This window comes from Brienomyrus brachyistius, unplaced genomic scaffold, assembly GCF_023856365.1.
Source record: "Brienomyrus brachyistius isolate T26 unplaced genomic scaffold, BBRACH_0.4 scaffold27, whole genome shotgun sequence".
NCBI lineage: Eukaryota > Metazoa > Chordata > Actinopteri > Osteoglossiformes > Mormyridae > Brienomyrus > Brienomyrus brachyistius.
In genome coordinates this window covers 5,975,424-5,998,509 of record NW_026042306.1, presented here as the reverse complement: position 1 = coordinate 5,998,509, position 23,086 = coordinate 5,975,424, and the positions used below count along the sequence as shown (strand labels likewise).

The 23,086-nt window shown below is 41.5% G+C and overlaps 1 long non-coding RNA gene across 1 annotated transcript; it reads left to right on the top strand.

Moving 5' to 3' along the window:
• The first annotated feature begins 11,649 nt into the window (after window positions 1–11,649).
• LOC125721004 (uncharacterized) lies at window positions 11,650–12,943 on the top strand. Its single transcript, XR_007385647.1, has 3 exons — window positions 11,650–11,879; window positions 12,027–12,159; window positions 12,374–12,943. It is a non-coding gene; the product is annotated as an uncharacterized LOC125721004 (long non-coding RNA).
• The last annotated feature ends 10,143 nt before the right edge of the window (window positions 12,944–23,086 follow it).

Sequence of the window (23,086 nt, the reverse complement as noted above, 5' to 3'; positions counted from 1 at the left end):
TTCCACATAATATCAGTCCCAGTAACTGCACTTTTATCATGTGAGGTGCAGGTACATGCTGCCGCCTTTCCTCTCCATTATCACTTGATTAAATCATAAGCATTTTTACAATCACAAAAAATATGCAAGCTCCAAAAGACAAACAAAGCGCATGTCTGCCTGTCAATCAAGTTTAAGAACCATGGACAGCGCTGTCCCTCCGCGACACAGTTAACAAGTACGGGACTTATTTACGGCATAAAATACAGTATGATAGACATTATCACCATTAAAACTGAATGTGTATGTGTGTCTCTGTGTGTGTACAATGTATTAACCAACCTGCTGACAGATGTCGACAGAGTAGCTGCAGCTTCGACCTGAAGGCCGTTATGTGGTCAAACAGCTCAGTGATGATCTGATCCTTCCCTTGAAGCTGAATATTCAGGGTGTTGAGCAGGTCAGTGATGTCCACCATAAAAGCCACGTCACAAAACCATTTTTCATCTGTGGGGACTTGAGTGTCACTGTTCTTGCTTGTCAGAAACTCCGCGATGACATGGCGCAGCTCAAAAAATCTTTTGAGGACTTTCCCGCGGCTCAGCCACCTCACCTCTTGGTGGTAAAGCACATCCTTGTATTGTGAATCAACCTCCTCTAGAAGAGCTCTGAACTGGCGGTGTGAGAGCGCTTTTGATCGTATGCAGTTTATGATTTTAATCACGTCACGCACCATGTCTCCCATACCAACTGATCTGGCACATAGTTGCTCTTGGTGCAGGATGCAGTGGTATTTTGCCACCTTACCTCCACATTGGGAAACCTTCTGGGAAATTAGTGTGGCAAGGCCTGTTTTCCTCCCAACCATGGCAGGTGCTCCATCAGTTGTTATCCCAACCAATTTTTCCCAGCTCAGCCCGTTCGTATCCAACACTCGCTCAACGGCTGCAAACAAATCCTCACTTTTTGTTGTGCTGCGCAGTGTCTCAAATCCAGCCAGCTCCTGAGTTATTTCCATGTTTTCATTTACTCCCCGTATGAAAACCAAAAGTTGTGCAGAGTCCGAAATGTCCGTGCTCTCATCACACGCCAAAGAAAAGGCGACAAATCCAACAGCCTTTGCTTTAAATTGCTCCTTAATGTCTCGAGACATTTCTTCAATACGACGTGTCACAGTATTTCGTGAGAGGCTGATCTGGGAGAAAGTTTTTGCCTGTGACGGGCACATGATTGTCGCAGCTATGGACAGACACTCCTTAACAAAGTCACCCGTTGAAAATGATCTCCCAGTCCGGGCAATTAGCGCAGTAATCTCAATGCTGGCTCGTGTCGCGCTGTCCTGGGCTGTCGAGGGCCGTGTAAGAGTCCCTTGTTGCCTGTAAAGTTTAGCCAGCAGCTCCCTGGTCTTGCTCTTTCGCGCATCACCTTTGAATTGCGAAAATGCTGCGTGCTTCGTCTCATAATGATGACGAATGTTATACTCCTTTAGTACAGCAACAGACTGGTTACAAATAAGGCAGACCGCTTTAGCATTTATGTCAGTGAAAAAAATATTCTTCCTCCCAGCATTTTTTAAAATGTCTTTTGTCTGTGTGCCACTGACGATGCCGCTCCATGTTGATAGTGGCTTAAGCTAGCAGCCCGGTGGTGACCCGCCACAAACTGGTTTGATCGCGTATGGCGGCAACAAAGACTCATGGGACTTTTTACAAATTGTTAAAATATGACTATTTATGAAGTGTGGAAATGTACATATGTGCACAGATATACTCTACATTACCCTTATAGTTGCTTGTATTTCAATTTTAGTCTTAGATATTTCAAATGTAATCAAAGCACCATGAGTGAGGACTGTATAATATATATTAGTTAGGCCAACGTACACTAAAAAGTAAACGCACTGATAGCTACACTGGGATTCGAGCTTTAAGAGTTTTTGAAACAAATTTTAGTACAGTAATAATTTAAAATTTTAGATATCCATTGGCGGGCCAATCTAAATAGTACGCCGGGCGCACTGATAGCTACACTGGGATTCGTGCTTTAAGAGTTTTTGAAACAAATTTTAGTACAGTAATAATTTAAAATTTTAGATATCCATTGGCGGGCCAATCTAAATAGTACCCGCGGGCCCCACTTTGGGCACCCCTGGTATAAAGTATAGTTTTAAAAGAGATGAGGGATATTATTAACCAACCTTTAACATTACTATTTGAGAAATCCTTATCTACTGGTGTGGCACTTTCTAATTGGAAGCATGCTAATATAACACCCATATTCAAAAAAGGGGATAGAAGTAATCCAGCAAACTATAAGCCAATCAGTTTAACTTGCATAACTGGAATGGTAATGGAAGCTATAATCCAAGTGAAAATGGTAGATTACCTGGATTAAAATAACATTCTGAGGTATAGCCATCATAGATTTAGGAGAGGTAGGTCCTGTTTAACTAATCTACTTGAGTTCTTTGAGGAAGCTACGAAAGAAATTGATCACAAAAAGGCCTATGATGTTATCTGCTTAGTTCTGCAGAAGGCCTTTGATGTTGTCCACCACAAACGGCTTCATTATATAATTCCTTGGTAAGTCCCCACCTAGAATATTGTGTGCAGGTTTGGTCACCATACCTTAAGAAGGACATTGCTGCCTTGGAAAAGGTGCAACGTAGGGGTACCAGAATGATTCCTTGTCTTAGAGGAATGTCTTACGAGAGGTTAACTGAGCAGAATCCGTTTAGCCTCGAGTAAAGGAGACTAAGAAGGACATGATCCAGGTATATAAGATTCTAACAGGTCTGGATGCTGTTCAATATTTCAATATTAGTTTAAATATTAGAAATCGTGGCCATAAGTGGAAATTAGCGAGAGAACATTTTAAAACAAATTTGAGGAAGCACTTTTTTACACATCATGTTTTTAGAGTCTTGCTACTAGTTTAGTAAGTAGTAAGCTAAATCCCTGGGTTCCTTTAAATCAGAGCTAGATAAGATTTTAACAACTCTGAGCTATTAGTTAAATTCTCCCCATATGAGCTTGATGGGCTGATTGGTCTCCTCTCGCTTGTAAATTTCTTATGTCCTTATGTAGGTAACTGTAACTGACCCATGTGATAAAATGATTTTGTCTAATACAGGACTACATTAGGTAAATGTTATCCCCTCACACTTTGTATGGGCAGTGAATTGCCCCTACTCACGTGTGGTTTCATAACAAGAAAAATGAAAGAAATGAATACACAGATATATAAATTTATATATATATATATATATTTATTTGGGAGGAGGGGAGATTTTTCTTCTGCATTCTGAAATGTAAGAAAAAAACATTCATGAAAAACACAAACCTATAAAAGGTACTTGTGTGACACTATTAAGGAAGGATCTGACTAGGAGAAAAGCTGGCTGAGTGATTGCCTGGTTGCCGGCAGCAAATGCTATGTCGAGCAGTAATATGGCATTAATCAACAGATGAGGGGTGGAGATTTAAATATTCTAGAGGGAGCCTGGTGGAGACCTACTTGTGTCGGATAAGCCGGCCACCCTGAATTATCTGCGCCGTCGCATTGGTGACATGGCATCCGAAGAGGAGCCAGTATTGGCGCTGGACTTGATAGGAGAACTTCATAAAAATGAGTGAGTTACAGGTAAGAGCTGGGGAGACAGAGATCATGCAGGGGTCAGAGGCCAGAAAGAAGAAGAGCAACCAGCTTAAAACCTTTAAAAAGTCCCTCTGGAGTCCCGAGTGACCCAGTGGACACATATAGATGGAAGGTGAGCCCTCTGCCTCTTACCTAAGGTCATTCGACCACTGATTATTTCAGGGCTCTTCCTCATGCCCGTCACAGCGACTATGGGCAGACCCCAATTAATTACAGGTCCCCAGAAGTGCTGAAATCAAACAATAAAACACAGAGCTGATCTAACATGCAGCAGGGTGAAGGTACCATTAACGAAATTCCAGAGGATTCTTACAATATATTAGTGTGAGATTATTAAACAGTAGTCATAAAATTACATGTATATTAACAAAAAATCAGTTTGTGACTTTCTTGCCGTGCTTTTGTTGTAAGGATTTTCCCAACAGGCACATTTAGATCACGGAAAGACAAAGAAAACAAACAAAAAAAATTATAAGTGCAATTCTGTGATCACCAGCAGCACTTCTGCAATGATGGACCCAAACGTAAGAAGTGACTTTATGCTTACATCTACAACAAAGCGAAGAGTTTAAGCTCTATATGCACTGAAGGCAATCGACAAGGAAAGTTTACATATAGGATTTTTAAATAAACTGCAAGCGCCTCTGGATGCACATACCTCCTCAGATACTTCCGATACTACTTGTTTCTCAGTTGGTTCATAGCTTTTGGAAAGAAATTGCTTGCCATTTAAAATTTGACGTGCCGACAGCCCCGTTATCTCCGCCAAAAAGAACACCCTCACTCCAGCAACTGACGCATTGCCGCCGCGATTTCGCGGGCTAAGTGGATTTCTCCACTGTAATTGGTCCATCCAAGATGAAAAAAAAAAACTGCCTTAACGGTGGGAATGTACAAACTGCACAGCATGCTGGTAAAGGTAGTATGGCGGAAAAACAGTACAGTATAGAATTCCACATTTTACAGTTAAATATTTAAAATATTTATTTTCTTTAAATTGGGTGTATTTCACTAAAAAAAACAGTTTACTCCAATAAACAGTTATGTTTACTCCCAAAAAGTGGGTGCAAATTGTTGCCTTATTTTATTCAAGGCTCTCAAGTTTCATCAAAACCTTTAAGATAGATTACATTATGAGAGAAACGCGTGTCTCACTGTTAATGCGAGGACTCCTGCCTACCGCATTCATCTTGCTCTTACGCTTCCACCTTTTCCGCACTCCATCTGTGTGCGCATTCATGTAATAACGTATTACGTATTATTATTTGCAGCGGGATCACACGTAACTTACTTATTATTCCATCCATCCATTTTCCAAACCGCTTATCCTTCTACCTCGCGGGGGGCACGAGGCGGGGAACAACCCAGGATGGGGGCCAGCCCATCGCAGGGCACAGTCACACATCAGTCTTATTTATTATTCCATCCATCCATCCATTTTCCAAACCGCTTATCCTATTGGGTCGCGGGGGGTCCGGAGCCTATCCCGGAAGCAATGGGCACGAGGCAGGGAACAACCCAGGATGGCGGGCCAGCCCACAAACACTCACACACCAGTCATATTTATTACTCGCAGCGTCTTATTGCGCATGTAGGGGGAGCATTTTAATACTTTAAACCTCTCTGGATCAGGCATATATGAACTTCTCAGTACACGTCAGGTATGCACAATATAGAATAAGTCACATTGTCCTGGCCCAGACTGATTTAATGTATTAAAATGGGCATGGAAACCTGGCTTCTCATTCACACCTTTGTGCGCTATAGTATGACATGCCTTGTTTCCATCTGATCTTTAAAGTATTAAATCAGTCTGGGTCAGGACAATGTCACTTTTCCTATATAGTGGCATACCTGATGTGTACTGAGAAGTTCATATTTGCCTGATTGGGCATATTTCTGGGCCTGATTGGGAGTGGAAAGACGTTTGCGTTTGTCTCATTTTCTGATAAAATACACACATACTATTACTGAAACTGCCCAGATATATACTTTCCTCAAAGTGGCAACAAGTCAGTATAATCGTGTTCAGTTAATAGGAATCGAAAGCCAAATGAAGTTCTGAAGGTAACCCTCGCTAAATGAGCCCCTCTACAGGCGCAATCGCGTCATTGCATTCGGCTGCGCAGCATTTAAGGTGGATCGGAAAATGTGAGTAAGGAGCTGCAAATAAGGAGCCAACTTCAGCCTTATTCGGGAAGCTCCACTCCGCGTGCCTGCGCAACCACTGATTCTATATAAGGGAAATTATGAATCAACCTCTCTGATAACTCTAGTTGAGCCATTTAGAATTAAACTCCAGACCTCTCAGTTGGTGAGAGAGTTCTCTTTTATTCAAGCAATCCAGCAAAGTGCTTCTGTCACACTCTAGCACCAGGCACCCCGAGCACAAAGAGCAACCAGTTGATAGACTATAATAGCCAATTCCCTATAAGGACATCTAAGTCCTGATTGGTCATGAAACAAGAAATCAAGTTCTATTGGTTCACATTTGCAGCAAGGTAAAATCCACCCATTTTGATCAATTTACCAGAACAGGCTCCAACCTGAGATAAGAATATTGATATTGATTATATTGACATTGAATCACAGTGAATATTAGGTTGACCTTTGATTCAAGATTGGTATTGACATCTTGTCATTGAGTCACTGTAAATACATGGTTAACATTTAATAGGATTAACGTAACAATATATTTGTACTACCGCATAACATATTGCATAAGGCCTACTGCGACTACTTTATAACTACAACTCTATGTGCACCAGTTGGGGTAGCTTCGAATACCTTCCGCATGCAGTTTCTCCCCCCCCCCACTGTACTCCACTGTCTGTCTCTCTAAGTTCTGATCTCAGAGAGAGGGATGGAATACCGCTTCCATCAAATTGACAGGTCGGGTCAAAAGGTCACTTGGGGGCGGGGCTTGTGTAGGCGGGGCTTGGTTGTGGTGGTACAATGTAACATCACGGGAGTTGGATTTAATTTTTATTTATTTATTTATTATTTATTTAATTATTATAAATTATTTATTATTATTATAAATTATTTATTATTATTATAAATTATTTATTATTATTATAAATTATTTATTATTATTATAAATTATTTATTTATTTTAAATGATTTATTTAATTATTATTTTATTTTTAAATTATATTGAGGAGAGTGCTTATGAGTGTGTGTGTTATTTTAACAAGTTATTATTTTGTCGGGCGCCGCCAGGGCTGAGCGGGGGTGGGTTACCTGATGGTGTTGCGGTACTGCGGTAAGGTCCCGGGCTTTGGAGAATCACCGAAGAACTTAGAATGCTGTGTCTGGTGCGGTACTGCGGTAAGGTCCCCACGGCCTTGGATAATCCTCGGAGAGAGCGATGCCGGAGAGCTGAGAGCCGTGCCGCTGCGCGAGTCTGATGCCGGAGAGCTGAGAGCCATGCCGCTGCGCGAGTCTGATGCCGGAGAGCTGAGTCTGAGAGAAACTCTGAGAGACTGAGACTCTGGGAGAAAATGATAAAGTTGGAGCAAAGAATGAGAGGAGGCGGAGGGTCTGTCGTCCAATAAAAACGCTTGCCGGTAGTTTTGACAGTGTATGTGTGTTTCTTCCTCACGCAAGCGTTTGTATTACATCAGCGTATGGGGCCACACTTTTGAAGGCCATCTCTAACAACTTGGGCCATACATAAAATCTGTTTGAAGTGTTGTTTTTCATATATGACCTCGCACAAGTACAGATATGGGTTAATAGAGAAACAATATGAGTGCACCTGGTTAATTGCAATTAAATAATCTAGTAAAGACACGCAAGCGTTGTATTACATCAGCATATGGAGCCATACTTTTGAAGGTCATCTCTAATGACTCGGGCCATACACACTTTGTCTCCCAGTAAATCCTGTTTTTCATACACGACAGTACAGATATGGGTTAATAGAGAAACGATATGACTGCACCTGGTTGATATTACGTCGAGCGGGGGGGCCTTTTCCTCCTAGGGTAGAGGCACAAGTATCTTCGAGGTCTTACCCTTCCTGCCAGCCAAAGAGGTTCATCCAGGCCTTACCCGGTGAGTATATTATTTCTTTTATTCGCGTGATAAAAACGCTATTTAATTAAATTAAATTAAAAATAACATTCTAATAATAGGTATTCTCTGTTTTTTTTTTCTATGTACAAGAGAGAGACTGCGCTGACCGGTCAAGAGAAAATCTACAAGAGACCTGAATCAGCATATGGCACCAAATTGGAATCAGTAGTCTTTAAAAGAATAAATGGACTAGCAACTGTCTCTGGGGGAGCACCCCCGGTTAGGTACTATTAAGCAGCATTTAGTGACATGCATCAAAACACATTTTTAAAAACTTTGACAGAATAAAGTCTTAGTTATTTTAATAAATACGTTTTTCAGTAAATGTTTATTCACGCGCATGCAGACAAACACACACCCCGGAGGTCAAACTAAAAAAAAGTTGATACAAACTACAGTTGTATCGGACACGCACACAAAAACACAAAAGAGTTTGCTCAATCAAAAAAACACCAAACAAATATAGTTCACGTTTTTTATTAAAATGTATAAGGATTGTTTTGTTATAGCGAAATTTTAAATTAATATGAACAACCTACAAGATGAACAACCTACACACACAGACACACAGACACACACACAGCAAAACCCCAAGCATGCGCACAAGTGCACAACCAAAGGTTGGGAAGTGTGCTTTCCTTATCTCACAAGTCATGGAATGGTGGGAGGGGGGCCACATAAGTGTGGGGTAGGAACTGTGGAATCAGGCAAGGGTGTAAGAATTTAGGATATAGTCTTGTTATTTTAAAGAAGGTGTACATGATTATTTAATTATATTTAATAGGAACCAGTAAGCTGCATTTAGCACCATGCTGCAAATACACATTAAAAACTTTAAAGAATAAGGTCTTAGTTATTTTAATAAAGACATCCTACAAGGTGCCCACGGCCCCAGCTTATATAATCTACAAGCTTGATCTGAGATGCTTGCTGGAGTACAATGCTAAGTTGACAACGGTAACGGAGCTGCAGACTGTTTGATAGTTAATGAAACATAGTTCAAATTCAACAGTGTCAGCAGTCATCCACTATGCAGGGAGACTACAGATTCACTATAACGACCCCATTTATCTGCTGGAATTCTAAAAAAAAAAAATTTGACAGAATAAAGCCTTAGTTATTTTAATAAATATGTTTTTTCGGTAAATGTATATTCATGCTCATGTGCACAAACACACACGCACACACACACACACACACCGGTGGTTAGGGGCTTTAGAGTTTAACTTTAGGTCTGTGAAAGTATAGGACCGCGATGTGCATACAGACCCCAAAACATACTAACTTAGTCGTTCATGAGTCTTATTGTGAAAAACCACACAAAATAGACTTGTAACTTTTAAAGAAAACACATTAACAGCTTTTGTTAATGTTTAAATGTATAAAATTTTAGATGTGTTTGTTAAACAGTCAAACAAAAATGTGTTTCTGATTTAGTTAGTTAAATACCGATTTTAATCGTTTTTTCACTCTGCTCATTGGAGTTGTCACTACCTGACATTTTTGGAGTTTTTTGTGAGAAAAATGCGAAAGGCCAATATTGTTCGAAGGTTTTGAAAATATATTTCCATTAACGAGGTTTCCTACAATACCTTTTATGGAAATGGAATTCCCACTCCAAGAGATTAACATGTCATCAGGAGTCACGCTGGGCCACACTCTGGGTGATTACAGTCAGAGCCACATTGGGCCTTGTGCCATGTGAGTAACATCTGATTTCACACAGAGACATGAACTGAAGCAGGTTTATGATTTCTAACATGAAAAACATTAGGTTGATTTCTAGTCAGTTGTAGCTGGAAGGCTGATATATGTCTTAATCATTAACTCAGAGATTATTAATATAGTATCATTACCTCTGAGCTATGATTTCCGTCTGAGACAGTCGAGCTTGTTCACAGTCTTGTATAAAGTACCCGAAAGTCACACTTAAGTATAAGTACAGATACCCTCCCAAGTCACCAACTAGAATTCCACTCAAGTAAAAGTCTTAAAGTACATAGTGTTCACTGTACTTAAGTATTACAAATAATCTGTAACTAACTGTACTTGAGTAATTAAAGTGCAAGTAAATATGAATAACAACGGAACGCTGTCTAAACTTTTAATATCAAAACGTTTACTCAGCATTTTAAAGCATGGAAAAGAAAAAATTTGCATACATCACACACTTCAAAAAGAGGGCTTTAAAAACCTAAACAGGAGTATGCTATTGTTAAAAAAGAAGTACAGGTTAATGTTAACGTATTTTAAAGCCATTTCTGAAAACACAAGTCACCGTTTTTCCTATTACCAGCATGGGGTTCATTATCTCAGTCACAAAACCCTGTTTTTCAGCTTACATAACTATTTCAGTGTTCATTGTTCAAATGTCCAAGTTAATATTAGTGATTCAAATGCCCTAACCAGCCTATCACCAAGAGAAGAAAACGTTCACTTAACATCAGACACAAAGCTCTCCCCAAGCTGTTATCCAGGCTAATCGTGATAACTGAAATTAATTCACTGGTGTTTACCATTAGTTTAGCTTTCTTCGATGTGCTTCTTTAGATTGAGATTTTAAAAGCCAAAATCCCAATGTCTTTCCAATGGGACACGTCCCAAATACACAGACGCCGAACTGCAAGATGCACACACGGTGGATGATTTACACACGCTAAATACACGTGAGGATCGGACCGTTTACAAAACACGGCCAAACACACACGCGACAATAGGGAAATGCAACCATTAACATTAACAACCACAACAATGCAAGGGGTTTAATGACTGTAAATAAAAAGCGTAATTACCCCAGCAAGCAAGTCTCCATGTCTCCCGTAATGCCTCGGTCCGCCCGTCGCCACACTATATTGTGTTTTTCTTTAAAGTTTTCACTATAAAAACCAGAAAAACAATTGACAACAAATCATTATTTGGTAGACTTCTGAACGAATTAATGGAATTTAAATGCTTTCTTATTGGGAAAATTGCCTTGGATCGCGTACAAATTGGTTCACGACCACTTTCCTGGAACGGATTGTGTTCGTGAACCGCAGGCACCACTGTAGTAAGAATCCACGCAATAAAAGTCACACTGAAATATCCAGGTGTGGATACAGATGTGTCTGCGTCCATGTGCCTGCTGAGTACTTTGTACTTTATGGTATGCCAAGTGTCAAGCGCTGATTTTTCGTGACTCTGCAACAGATGAAATGTATTTCTTGCTTCCACAAAAGCACTCCGTAATTCCGCAGAATCGATTTCTTCCACGAAATGACTCTGTATCATTCATGACATTCCTTTCCTCCACAAAATGACTTTCGTTCAGGAAATGCATTTTGTACACAAAATGAATTTATTCAGTTGACAAAATTCATTTCGCCCACTAACATTCTTCCATTCAATTCCAGTCCGTTTCCAAGGAGATGTTGGAACAGTTACGTCAGTTACATAAGCAGTAGCCTACGTATGTAAGTTCTAGAATCTAGAGTGCTGATGTCATTCGCATTCCTATATAAACGGCAAATTCATCTTCACATTTCATTTTGAACAAAATCAACATACGTGCATGTACATTGACTAAACATGGCAAGGAATTTCTTTCAGAGAGCTGTAAACCAGCTTAAAAACAAAGAGTTTCGGAAGTATCTGAGGAGGTATGTGCATCCAGAGGCGCTTGCAGTTTATGTAAAAATCCAATATGTAAACTTTCCTTGTCGATTGCCGTCAGTGTATAAGAAGCTTAAACTCTTCACTTTGTTGTAGATGTAAGCATAAAGTCACTGCTTACATTTGGGTCCCTCATTGCAGAAGTGCTGCTGGTGATCACAGAATTGCACTTATAATTTTTTTGTTTGTTTTCTTTGTCTTTCCGTGATCTGAATGTGCCTGTTGGGAAAATCCTTGCAACAAAAGCACGGTAAGAAAGTAACAAACTGATTTTTTGTTAATATACATGTAATTTTATGACTACTGTTTAATAATCTCACACTAATGTATTGTAAGAATCCTCTGAAATTTATTTAATGGTACCTTCACCCTGCTGCATGTTAGATCAGCTCTGTGTTTTATTGTTTGATTTCAGCACTTCTGGGGACCAGTTATTAATTGGGGTCTTCCCCTAGTCGCAGTCAGCGATATGAGGAAGAGCCCCGACATCATCAGCGGTCGAATGACCTTCGGTAAGAGGCAGAGGGCTCACCTTCCATCTATATGAGCGTCCACTGGGTCACTCGGGACTCCAGAGGGACTTTTTAAAGGTTTTAAGCTGGTTGCTCTTCTTCTCTTCTTTCTGGCCTCTGACCCCTGCATGATCTTTGTCTCCCCAGCTCTTACCTGTTACTCTGTGATATTTATGAGGTTCTCATACCGAGTCCAGCCCCGAAACTGGCTCCTTTTTTCTTGCCACATGGCCAATGTGACGGCACAAGTGATCCAGGGAGGCCGGCTCATCCGACACAAGTAGGTCCCCACCAGGCTCCCTCTAGAATATTTAAATCTTCACCTCATATCTGTTGATTAATGCCATATTACTGCTCGACATAGCATTTGCAGCCGACAGCCAGGCAATCACTCTGCCAGCTTTTCTCCTAGTCAGATCCTTCCTTAATAGTGTCACAGAAGTACCTTTTATAGGTTTGTGTTCTTCATGAAAGTTTTTTTTCTTCCATTTCAGAATGCAGAACAAAAATGGAAAATGAGCCTTTCCATGCAGTAGATAAGAGCACAGACGGGTTCGTGCAGATAAAGGGAAATTGAGGAAGATTTCTGCCAGATCCATGCATCAGATCAAGAGAGCAGCTGCTAAAATGCCATTATGTAGCAGCAAACAGATATTTGAAGCTGCTGGTGCCTCTGGAGTCCCATGGACATCAAGGTGTAGAGTCCTCCACTGCAACTGTGCATAAACCTTCTATTCTGCCGCCACTAACCAGTGCTCACAAGCAGAAACTGTCCAAATACACAAGTTCAATGGATGCAAGACTTGTGAAGCTGCTATCAAATAAGGGGTCCTATGTCAAAATGTGACGTGACGTGTTTGATTTCAGTACATATGTTGCAAACACAACAAATGACAATTTTCAGTTCTTTGCAACTTATAAAGTGTTTTGCAGCTTACTGTGCATAATAATTTGGAACAGTTCATTGTAAGTGTTTTGTTTGACAAAAAAATACTGTAATCATTAGATTTGTTCAATAAAATTTGAATTGCACTCAATAGTTGACAACATGAGAATTATTCTGACTATATGTGTGTTCATTTCTTGCATTTTTCTTATTAGGAATCCACACGTAAGTAGGGGCAATTCACTGCCCATACAAAGTGCGAGGGGAAAATATATACCTAATGAAGACTGTAGTCCTGTATTAGACAAAATCATTTTATCATATGGTCAGTTATTTTTATACCTACATAAGAACATAAATTTACAAATGAGAGGAGGTCATTTGGCCTATCAAGCTCGTTTGGGGAGCACTCAACTAACAGCTCAGAGTTGTTAAAATCTTACAAAAGAACATAAGAAATTTACAAACGAGAGGAGACCAATCAGCCCATCAAGCTCTTTTGGGGACAACTTAACTAATAGCTCAAAGTTATTAAAATCTTCTCTAGCTCTGATTTAAAGGAACCCAGGGATTTAGCTTGCGTTACACTAGTAATAAGACTATTCCGTACTCTACGTACACGCTGTGTAAAGAAATACTTCCTCAAATTCGTTTTGAAATGTTCTCCCACTAATTTCCACTTAAGGCCACCGGTTCTATTATTTAAACTAATATTGAAATATCGAACAGCATCCAGACCTGTTAGAATTTTATATACCTGGATCATGTCCCCCCCCTTAGTCTCCTTTGCTCGAGGCTAAACAGATTCAGCTCAGGTAATCTCTCCTCATAAAACATTCCTCTAAGACCAGGAATAATTCTCGTAGCCCTACATTGCACCTTTTCCAAGGCAGCAATGTCCTTCTTAAGGAATGGTGACCAAACCTGCACACAATATTCTAGGTGGGGTCTTACCAAGGAATTAAATAATCGTAGCATCAGTTCCCTTGAACTCCACACACCTAGAGATGTAACCCAACATCCTATTGGCCTTTTTAATTGCTTCCCCACACTGGCAAGAGTGGGACATGGAAGCATCAACATACACACCGAGGTCTTTCTCATAATCAGCTACCTTTATTTCAGTGGAACCCATAAAATATCTGTACTTTATATTTCTGCTCCCTGCATGGATTACCTTACATCTATCTACATTAAATTTCATCTGCCAGGTATCAGCCCAGTCGCAAATTAAATCAAGATCCCGTTGTAGCCTCTGTGCTCTTAACCAGTTCTCAATCCAAGCTGCTACAGTTGCTAAAATCCCTTCAGTTTGGAGTTTAAGCAAGAGCCGTTTGTGGTGGACAACATCAAAGGCCTTCTGCAAAACTAAGCAGATCACATCATAGGCCTTTTTGTGATCAATTTCTTTTGTAGCTTCCTCAAAGAACCCAAGTAGATTAGTTAAACAGGACCTAAATCCCTAAATCCATGTTGGCTATCCCTCAGAATGTTATTTGCATCCAGGTAATCTACCATTTTCACTTGGATTATAGCTTCCATTACCATTCCAGTTATGCAAGTTAAACTGATTGGCTTATAGTTTGCTGGATTACTTCTATCCCCTTTTTTGAATATGGGTGTTATATTGGCATGCTTCCAATTAGAAAGTGCCACACCAGTAGATAAGGATTTCTCAAATAGTAATGTTAAAGGTTGGCTAATAATATCCCTCATCTCTTTTAAAACTATAGGTAAGATGCCATCAGGGCCCTGCAATTTATTTATTTTGAGCTTAGCAAGGCTTTGTACCACATCAGCCTCAGTTATACATATATTGCTCATAGAGGACACTGTATTTGTATTAAATGGTGGCAGGTTACCTGCGTTCTCTATTGTGTAAAAGAATCATTAAACTCTTATTTTTACTATATCAATTTCATTTTCAGTTATAAGACCCTTACTATCCTACAGATTACTGATTTCAGCTTTTAGAGCTCTTTTGGAGTTAAAATATTGGAGGAAACTTTTAATGTCATCCTTAGCCTCCAATCCAACCTTCCTTTCTACATTCCTCTTACAGGTTTCCCACGTGTCCTGAAAACCTGAAAATATTTAGGGTTATTTTCCAGTCATTGAAATGACCTGTAAAGTGATACAAATGGCAAAATGTCCTGGAATTTCATTTCTGTTTTTGCTTTTAAATTTTTCTACATTTGTAAAATTGAGGAATCACAATTATAACAACATCATCATGAGCAGAGCTTTGGAATGTTTCTCACCCAGTTTGCTTCTGCTATGTTTTAGATGTAATTTGTGTCCTTGTGAAATTATTATACATTATTTGCCTTTTTAAAGATGTCCAGTGAGACCATTACAATTGTTGACCCATTGGAAAAGTAAGATGCATATGAATGTAAAGTTCTGAGAAATTGGAGGTAACTGTGCATATGATGTCATGTGGGAATATTTCTAATTAAACAAGTCACTCCGATGTAATTTAATTGAAAACATGTTAAGAGTTATTACATGCATTTCAGTAATGACCATTGGAGAGAAAACACGGGCTTTAATTCTTAGCATGATTTTTTATGTTCCCAGATTTGAATACAGTTTTTAATGTCTTTTACAATATCTAGAAATTTTCTGAAGATGAGAGACTGTGCCGAGCACAATGCAGTGTGGCAAGTGCAAACCCGAGCTACAGCAAGATTCCAGCAGTTGTGGAGTTCTTATTTTGAAGGTACCTGTTTGCTGAGTTATACTGGGCAGTTATTACTTTGAATTAATATGAATACAACTGAATTTTGCAGTTTGCACCTTTCAAGGGGTCACATCAGTGATATGAAGACGAGCCAAAGTGCTGTGAGCGCATCTCGAATGGAAATTGCATGTGCACTGCTGGAATGTCGAGGTATGTTTAGGACTATTGCTAATATTTTGGCAATTACAAATGAAAAGAAGATTAAGAATCTGGATGTACCAGATGAAACACCCTCAGAGAGAGGTCTTGTGGGATGGTGACATTACACAACAGGCACAAAATATTCACATGGTAACTACACTGGACGTACAAATCCTGTTCTAGTATCAACTGTCATAAATGTATGTTTTGTGAATTTTTTGGTAATATGATCTGTATCGGTAATCATTTACATTACAAAGCGTGTCGTTTGTAGCCTAGTCTGTGGTCAGTTGTATACTGTGTTACATGGTCAACAATGCAATAGAATTACAGTAATAACTACAGTATATTGTGCAGTAACAGTGTAGTAATTTAGGGTTATTCTTTTAACCCAACTTTCAATGTTGTGGACTATAATTTGCTGAATTGTAGTTGGATTTTTCAGTTCATTTTGAATAGATTATTCAAATGGTATGCTCCTAGGAAATGTAGAGGACTACTGTGTGGTTTGCTCTATGTTGGAAGGAAATGCTGATGAAAGCATGATTGAAATGGTAAGAAGTCATACTCCCATACAAATTATTCTGTTTCTACTTTAACATCTCAACTTGTCAAAGAAACATTTCCAACCAGTACAGCATTGACTGAATTCACAAAAGGAGAACTCCTGGAAATATACCTGATCCTTGTAATGAAGATATTTTAATGGAGCCAAAGGTTAATGCACTTTATTATGAACTCATAAAATGCTTGTCCTAACCTCACATATTTTAATATAGATTAAAAATATTACGTTTCTCCAAAGACCTGTCATAAAGGTTTGTTTCGTTGTTTCAGATGACATATTAATTTAACTGTCTTTTAGGTGCAGTGTGACCTCTGCAGTAGGTGGGCACTTTTCTAATGTACCAAATACAAGAAAGACTTGACTTATGTTTGTGACAAATGTTCAGAAAAATAAACTTCGTTCAGTTTTTCTTTAAACCTGCTTGTTTGTTCACAGATTATTATAAAACTGAGGAAACATTTTTTTTTATCACATAAGATGCCCACAATGTGGTTAAAACCAGCAGGAATGCATGGGGCATAAGAAGCTAATAACTACTTCATCAACGATGATTATTTTATGACATTACATTCTTAGTGTAAAAAACTGATAGCCCATTAAAAACTATAGGCAGCAATTTCTGGAAGCATAAAACTATGTGTAAAAACTGCTTCCCCCTCTAAAGTACAGGAAAGTTATTTTGATAGCATAAATCCTTATACAGATGTCCATTCAGGAGTATGGGTAGGAAATTCTGGCAAGGCAACAAAAAAATGGCAGAACATCGGCTTCTGCCTGTGAGCCGGAGTCAGAGCGGCTATTTTTCTTTCTCTATTTTTTTTTCCAAGCCGCATGGATTGGAAAACCTTGCTCTCGCGAGGTTTTTGTACCATGTGACATGGTCACGGGTGGTGACGTTTTGCAGCGCCGGCTGAAGTCGGACAAAAAATCCTAACCATGATGCATTGCGTTGGGACCAGAATGCATTGGTTTAAGCCAGCGCGGCAGCGTGAAGTGGAATGTACCCACAGACAAATGCAGCAATCACACGCACAGAGAAAGAAACAGGAGGGAAGGAGACGCGCGACAAAATGAGTGACCGCAGGAAAAATTTGGATGCATTACATTGACAATACAAAGGCAGAGTGTAGAGCGTGCAAGGATAAAATCTCATATCGAACAGGCTCTACAAATAACCTGCATCAGCACATGAGAACTGTACGTCCATCAGTGCAGTGGGAAGAAAAAGGACAAGCAAGTGAACAATCCCTCCACTCTGCGTGTGATAAGCACAGTAGTGTCGACGGTCGATTTTCAACCACTCAGAGAGCTTGTGGACCACCTGATTAGAGAAATGTGTACCATTATCAGTGGTAATGCATGTTGGAACATCCCATCGCGGGAATATTTCTTTTAACAGATTTTTCGCAACTATCTGGGCCGTTGCTTGCTTGGCCGGGAAGGCTTCCACCCATCTGGAAAAGAGATCAACAACCACCAGACAATAACGATAACCTCTACAGGGTGTTAGTTCTATGAAATCCATCTGCAAATGTTGGAAAGGACCCTCAGCTGGAGGAGTTGTAGCAGTTGGTGGCTTCAATGCACGACCCATGTTGTGAGTCATACATGTGGAACACCTGGAAACGAAAGTTTGAGCATAAGCCGTGAATGAAGGGGCGGTCCAGTGTCTCTGGTCCAATCCATGGGCCACCTTTGCCAATCCTGGAAAGGCAGACTTTGGGAGGTAAGGAAGATTAGTTGTTTGTTCCCTCCAGACCCCATCACTCCCCAACACTCCAGCTTTTCGTTTCCAGTGTCCTTTGTCCTCCGGAGTTGCCCCTGTCTGTAGGAGAGAAAGGTCAGCAGGATTAGTAGTAATGCACATCATCAGCTTCACTGGGGCCTCTGGGTCTGTGGCGGCTTTCTTTGCCCACCAATCAGCCCAGTTATTCCCCACGCTCACCTCGTCCTTTTGCTTAGTGTGTGCCTTACATTTCACAATGGCTAATCGTTTTGGCAGCTGAATGGATTGGAGAAGGTCCTACACAAGTGAGTGATTTTGAATAGGTTTGCCTGAACTTGTGAGAAATCCTCTCTGTTTCCACAGTGCCCCATGGTCATGACAGACTCCGAACGCATACCTTGAGTCAGTAAAAATAGTCACTTTTTGGTTTCTCATTTTATTACAAGCCTGAGTTAGGGCATACAGCTCTATTGCCTGCACGGACCACGTCCTTGGTAACTTCCCTCCTTCTATTAGTTCCCCATTCGGCCGGACAACTGCATATGATGTGGAGGGCTCCCCATTCTCCAGCCGGAGTGAACACCCATCCACAAAAACCAGTTCTCCCTCTGTTAGGGGTCCTCCTCCAAGTCATCCCTAGGCTTTGCCAATGCCTGGGTCGCCTCAATGCAATCATGCTCGTCACCGTCCACCTCAGTGGGAGCTAGTGTAGCAGGATTGACTGCTCCACATCACTCTATCGTCACGTTTGCTAAAGTTAGCAAAACGTTCTGATAATAGATCAGCCTAGCAGCAGTTAGGTGAGAGGTTTTTGCCTGAGTCAGAAGGGCATGTACTGCATGAGAGGCGCAGACCTGGAGAGGATGCATTTGCACTAGATCAGATGACATTAACACAGCTTCAGCAGTGGCTGCCACAGCCCGAAGACATGCAGGGAGGGAGCACGCCACAGAGTCCAACTTCCTAGAACAGTAAGCAATAGGTCAGAATTGGCCCCCGTGCTCCTGTCCCAGAACAGCAGTCATGAAACCACCTCTTTCATCCACACACAATTGAAACGGGCGTTTGTAATTTGGGACCCTCAATGCCGGGGTCACACAAAGCGCCTGCTTTAGATCAGTGAATGCCCGCTCGCTTTCATCTGTCCATTCTAACACATCGTGGGGTCCCATTCCCTTACCATGCATTAGGTCTTGCAGGGGCTGGGCCCTTGTGGCAAAATCCTGAATCCATGGACAGCAATAGCCAATCATACCCATCCATTTCATCATTTGCCTTTTGGTTGCAGGTTTTAGTGCCTGGGTGATAGCTTCCACCATTATGGCTCCCAGCTTTCTACCCTGGGAGTTCAGGACATGTCCTAGGTAGTGCACTTCAGATCTTACCAGCTGCAGCTTGCTTTTAGAGGCCTTATGTCCATTCTCTGCACAGAACAACAACGCTCGCGTATCTCTCTCACAACTCTCTCTCGTTTCTGCACACAGCAACAAATCATCCACATACTGCACCAGTGTACTTCCCCCTGGGGGGTGAAGCGCTCTAAGTTTTTTCCTAGCTCCTGAGCATAAACACTCGGTGACTCAGTATAGCCCTGTGGCATGACTGTCCAGGTGTACCTTTTCCCTTTAAAGGTGTGTGCAAACCAGTACTGAGAGTCTGGGTGAACTGGGACAGAGAAGAAAGCATTTGCCAGATCAATAACTGAAAACCATTTAGACTCTGGGGGTATGGATGATAGAATGGTGATTGGGTTAGGGACTATGGGCGCTCGCGGATACACTGAGTCATTTACTCCCCTTAGGTCCTGCACAAATCTCCAGGACCCATCTGCTTTCTTTACTGGCAGGATGAGGGAGTTCACCGGAGAATAGCTTATCTCAGCTATGGCCCCACGAGCCAGCAAATCGCCATGCACTTTTTCAATTCCCTCTTCTGCTTCTCTGGAGAGGGGGTACTGCGCGCGCTGTGGTCTGTATTGAGACTTAGGCATTACCCGTAGAGGTTCAGCCGTCACAATTTGCCCAAAATCGTTTTTCCCCTTTGCCCAAAAGTTTTCTGGGATCTCATCCAGCCATGCCGGTGAATCCTCAATCTCTACAGATTGCCCTTTTGTTCTATTATCGCAATGAATTTACCGTTTTACCTCAACAATTAAAACCTTGTCATACCTTTGTACAGTCCCGTCCTTAGTTACCCATCTACCTTTCTCCACATTCACCCAATCATCTCGCTCCTTACACTCTTTTACCCATAATCCTAGAAATTTCCAGTTTTTACCTTCTACCTTTCCCAAGGAGACATGTGGAACGCCTTCATCTCCAGGGCAGAACCAGCGATGCTGTTGTTCTTGGAGTGTCACAGAAACAGCAGTGGCTTGATGTCCCACATAAATACAGTCAATTTGAATAATTTCTGTAGGAAATCCATTCCCCATGAAGTCTTGAATATCATCCAAATCGTGTTGTGTGGGGTTTTCCACATAAGTGGCTGTGCAGTGGAGTCGTGGTGCTGGTAGACGTCGTCCAGGTTCATCACCTCCTGCCAGAAGCGGTGTCTCCCCACCTCTTGTGGATCTGGGAGGGAGTTGACCACCTCTCTGAGCTCTGCCAAGTCCCAGTTGCGCTGGACGTACAGTACACCATCCTTGGTGTTCCATCAGGCGCAGGGCCCCTTGGGTCAGGTATCTCCACCAAGGGGTACAACTGCGATGGCTGTGAGCCTGAGTCTCTCCCCCTTTGCAGCAGTCTCTGGCTCTGTCTCAGCGGCGGGGCTCCTGCTTCCCCCACTGCGTCATCTTCCTCCTTCTTCTCTGAGGGAGGGGCAGTGGCCTCCACAGACGCCGGTGCTGCTGCAGCTGCTCCTAGCTGAGGATGATAAGCAGGGGTAGGGGGCACATTCGGCAGAGGAGGGTACAGAGGTATCTCTTCCTTTTTCTTCTTAGTATTCTGTAACACCATGCTGAGGGATTGGGCCTGAGTCTCATTCTTGGCCCTTTCAGCGTTTAACTCCGCTGACTCCCTGGTCCCCCTGTTCCCCAGTTTGTCCCGCAGTCCCTTATTATTTGCCTTTTCCTTCTCTAACTCTTTCAATTTAGCCACATATATCCACTTTTCAAACTTATCATCCATCCATCCATCCATCCATTTTCCAAACCGCTTATCCTACTGGGTCGTGGGGGGTCCGGAGCTTATCCCGGAAGCAATGGGCACAAGGCAGGGAACAACCCAGGATGGGGGGCTAGCCCATCGCAGGGCACACTCTCACACCATTCACTCACACATGCACACCTATGGGCAATTTAGTAACTCCAATTAACCTCAGCATGTTTTTGGACTGTGGGGGGAAACCGGAGTACCCGGAGGAAACCCCACGAAGACATGGGGAGAACATGCAAACTCCACACACATGTGACCCAGGCGGAGACTTGAACCTGGGTCCATTTGGCACATTCTTTGCTAAAACTCTCCCATCTCAGTCTCGACCACATCGCGACATATACGTTTCTAGCCTGGCTTTCGACAACTGTGTTTTCTCATTTGTTTTTCAAATTTTGTCATACCCTCTGGGTCATATGCATGATCTGGAGCCCATTTGCTCTCTTTGCTATTTGAACTGCCCATGACTTTTCCTATCTGTTCACCAGTTACCCTCAACGAAGTACTTCAGGAAATTAAGCAGTTTACTTCGTTGCGAAAGCAGAAGCAAGTTTCTTCGTTGCAACAGAATTTGCGAGAAAGCAAAAGCAAATTCCTTCCTTGCGACAGAGCTAGCTATTTATTATGAACACAAACGAATACTTTGATTTAGCAGGATTGGTGAATAATATAATTAATATTTTATTATGCGCACCAGACACACATTCCAGCAATATAAATGTTGACTCATAAATGAGACAAATTTAGTTTGGCCCCGGCCGCTTGGCCTCCATCCGCTTTTTACGCTGGTATCTCTGTCTAATTTTCTGGACGCTTATTAGTTCGTTTACCTGATATTCTGCACTAGACAACACATTCACATTCATCACAACCAGGATATTTACACGCTTCACACATTCAAACAACAACACGAATCACTGCGTGGCAGGTACTATTCATTCACTTCCCTGGCAGGATTCAGTCCGCTATCAGGCTGCCCCCGGCAGAGCCGTGTTAACTGCCAGTTGCCAGTAACGGATCAGTTTCCACACACAACCTTATTTATACCCCGGTGGGGCAAATGCCAACCAACCGGCCTGTTTTCACTCCCTCGTGAAAACCCTTTCACTTCCTTGTGAAAGACCTGTGTCTCTGTAGACACCTGTATTTGCTTCCTTGCAAATACCTGTATTCACCTTCCTGTGAATACGAGGATCCTCCTGTGGATCGCAATCCACTAGCGCTTTTTCCAAAGTTTGTCAAACAGCACATATAGATACTATACAGACTTAAACATCGACTTGTGATTTAATAAATCAACTTACAATTTTTTTCCCTTCAATTTTGGTCCGTTGATCGGATTGGGATGTCCAGGCGTTCGTCCTGAGCCGGATCGAGTAACTTTTTTCCTCGCTCCTTGGCTGGCAGTGACGTCTCACCACTCCATTCTAACAGGACACCTCGTTCCTCGCCGTCCGTGCGCTCTGGCTGCTCCCTTTCTCCGATCCCGGACGAGCCCCCAAATCTGTGGAAGAAATTTCTCAAAGTCTGATGTTTAAGTGTTTGACAGAACTTTATTATTCGATGAGCTCAAAGGGAACAGACACTCAGCAATCATGCGTCTCATGTTCTGCTCCCCGAGCAACAAATGCATACATCTTTTATGGCCTAAAATGCGACAGTCATCTGACAAATCAAGGACAAGTCGGATATCTGGACATTCCAGTTACTTCTGCCTTTCATGGTCCAGGCAGTTCAAAGAAAATTTGGCCATCTGGAGATACCAGTTTCTTCTACTTTTTCAAGGTCCACCTATCAGCTTAGAACAAGTCTATCTATTTGGGACTTTTTGCTATATTATTCTAGGACTCGTTGTTCTCTTTTTCTACATTTTATATTATCCAATACCATGCATTCATTTTATAATATCTTCATAATATAATATAATATCTTTGTACCATCAGACACACACTCTGTGTCACTGTGGGCTTCACTGCACAGTAATACAC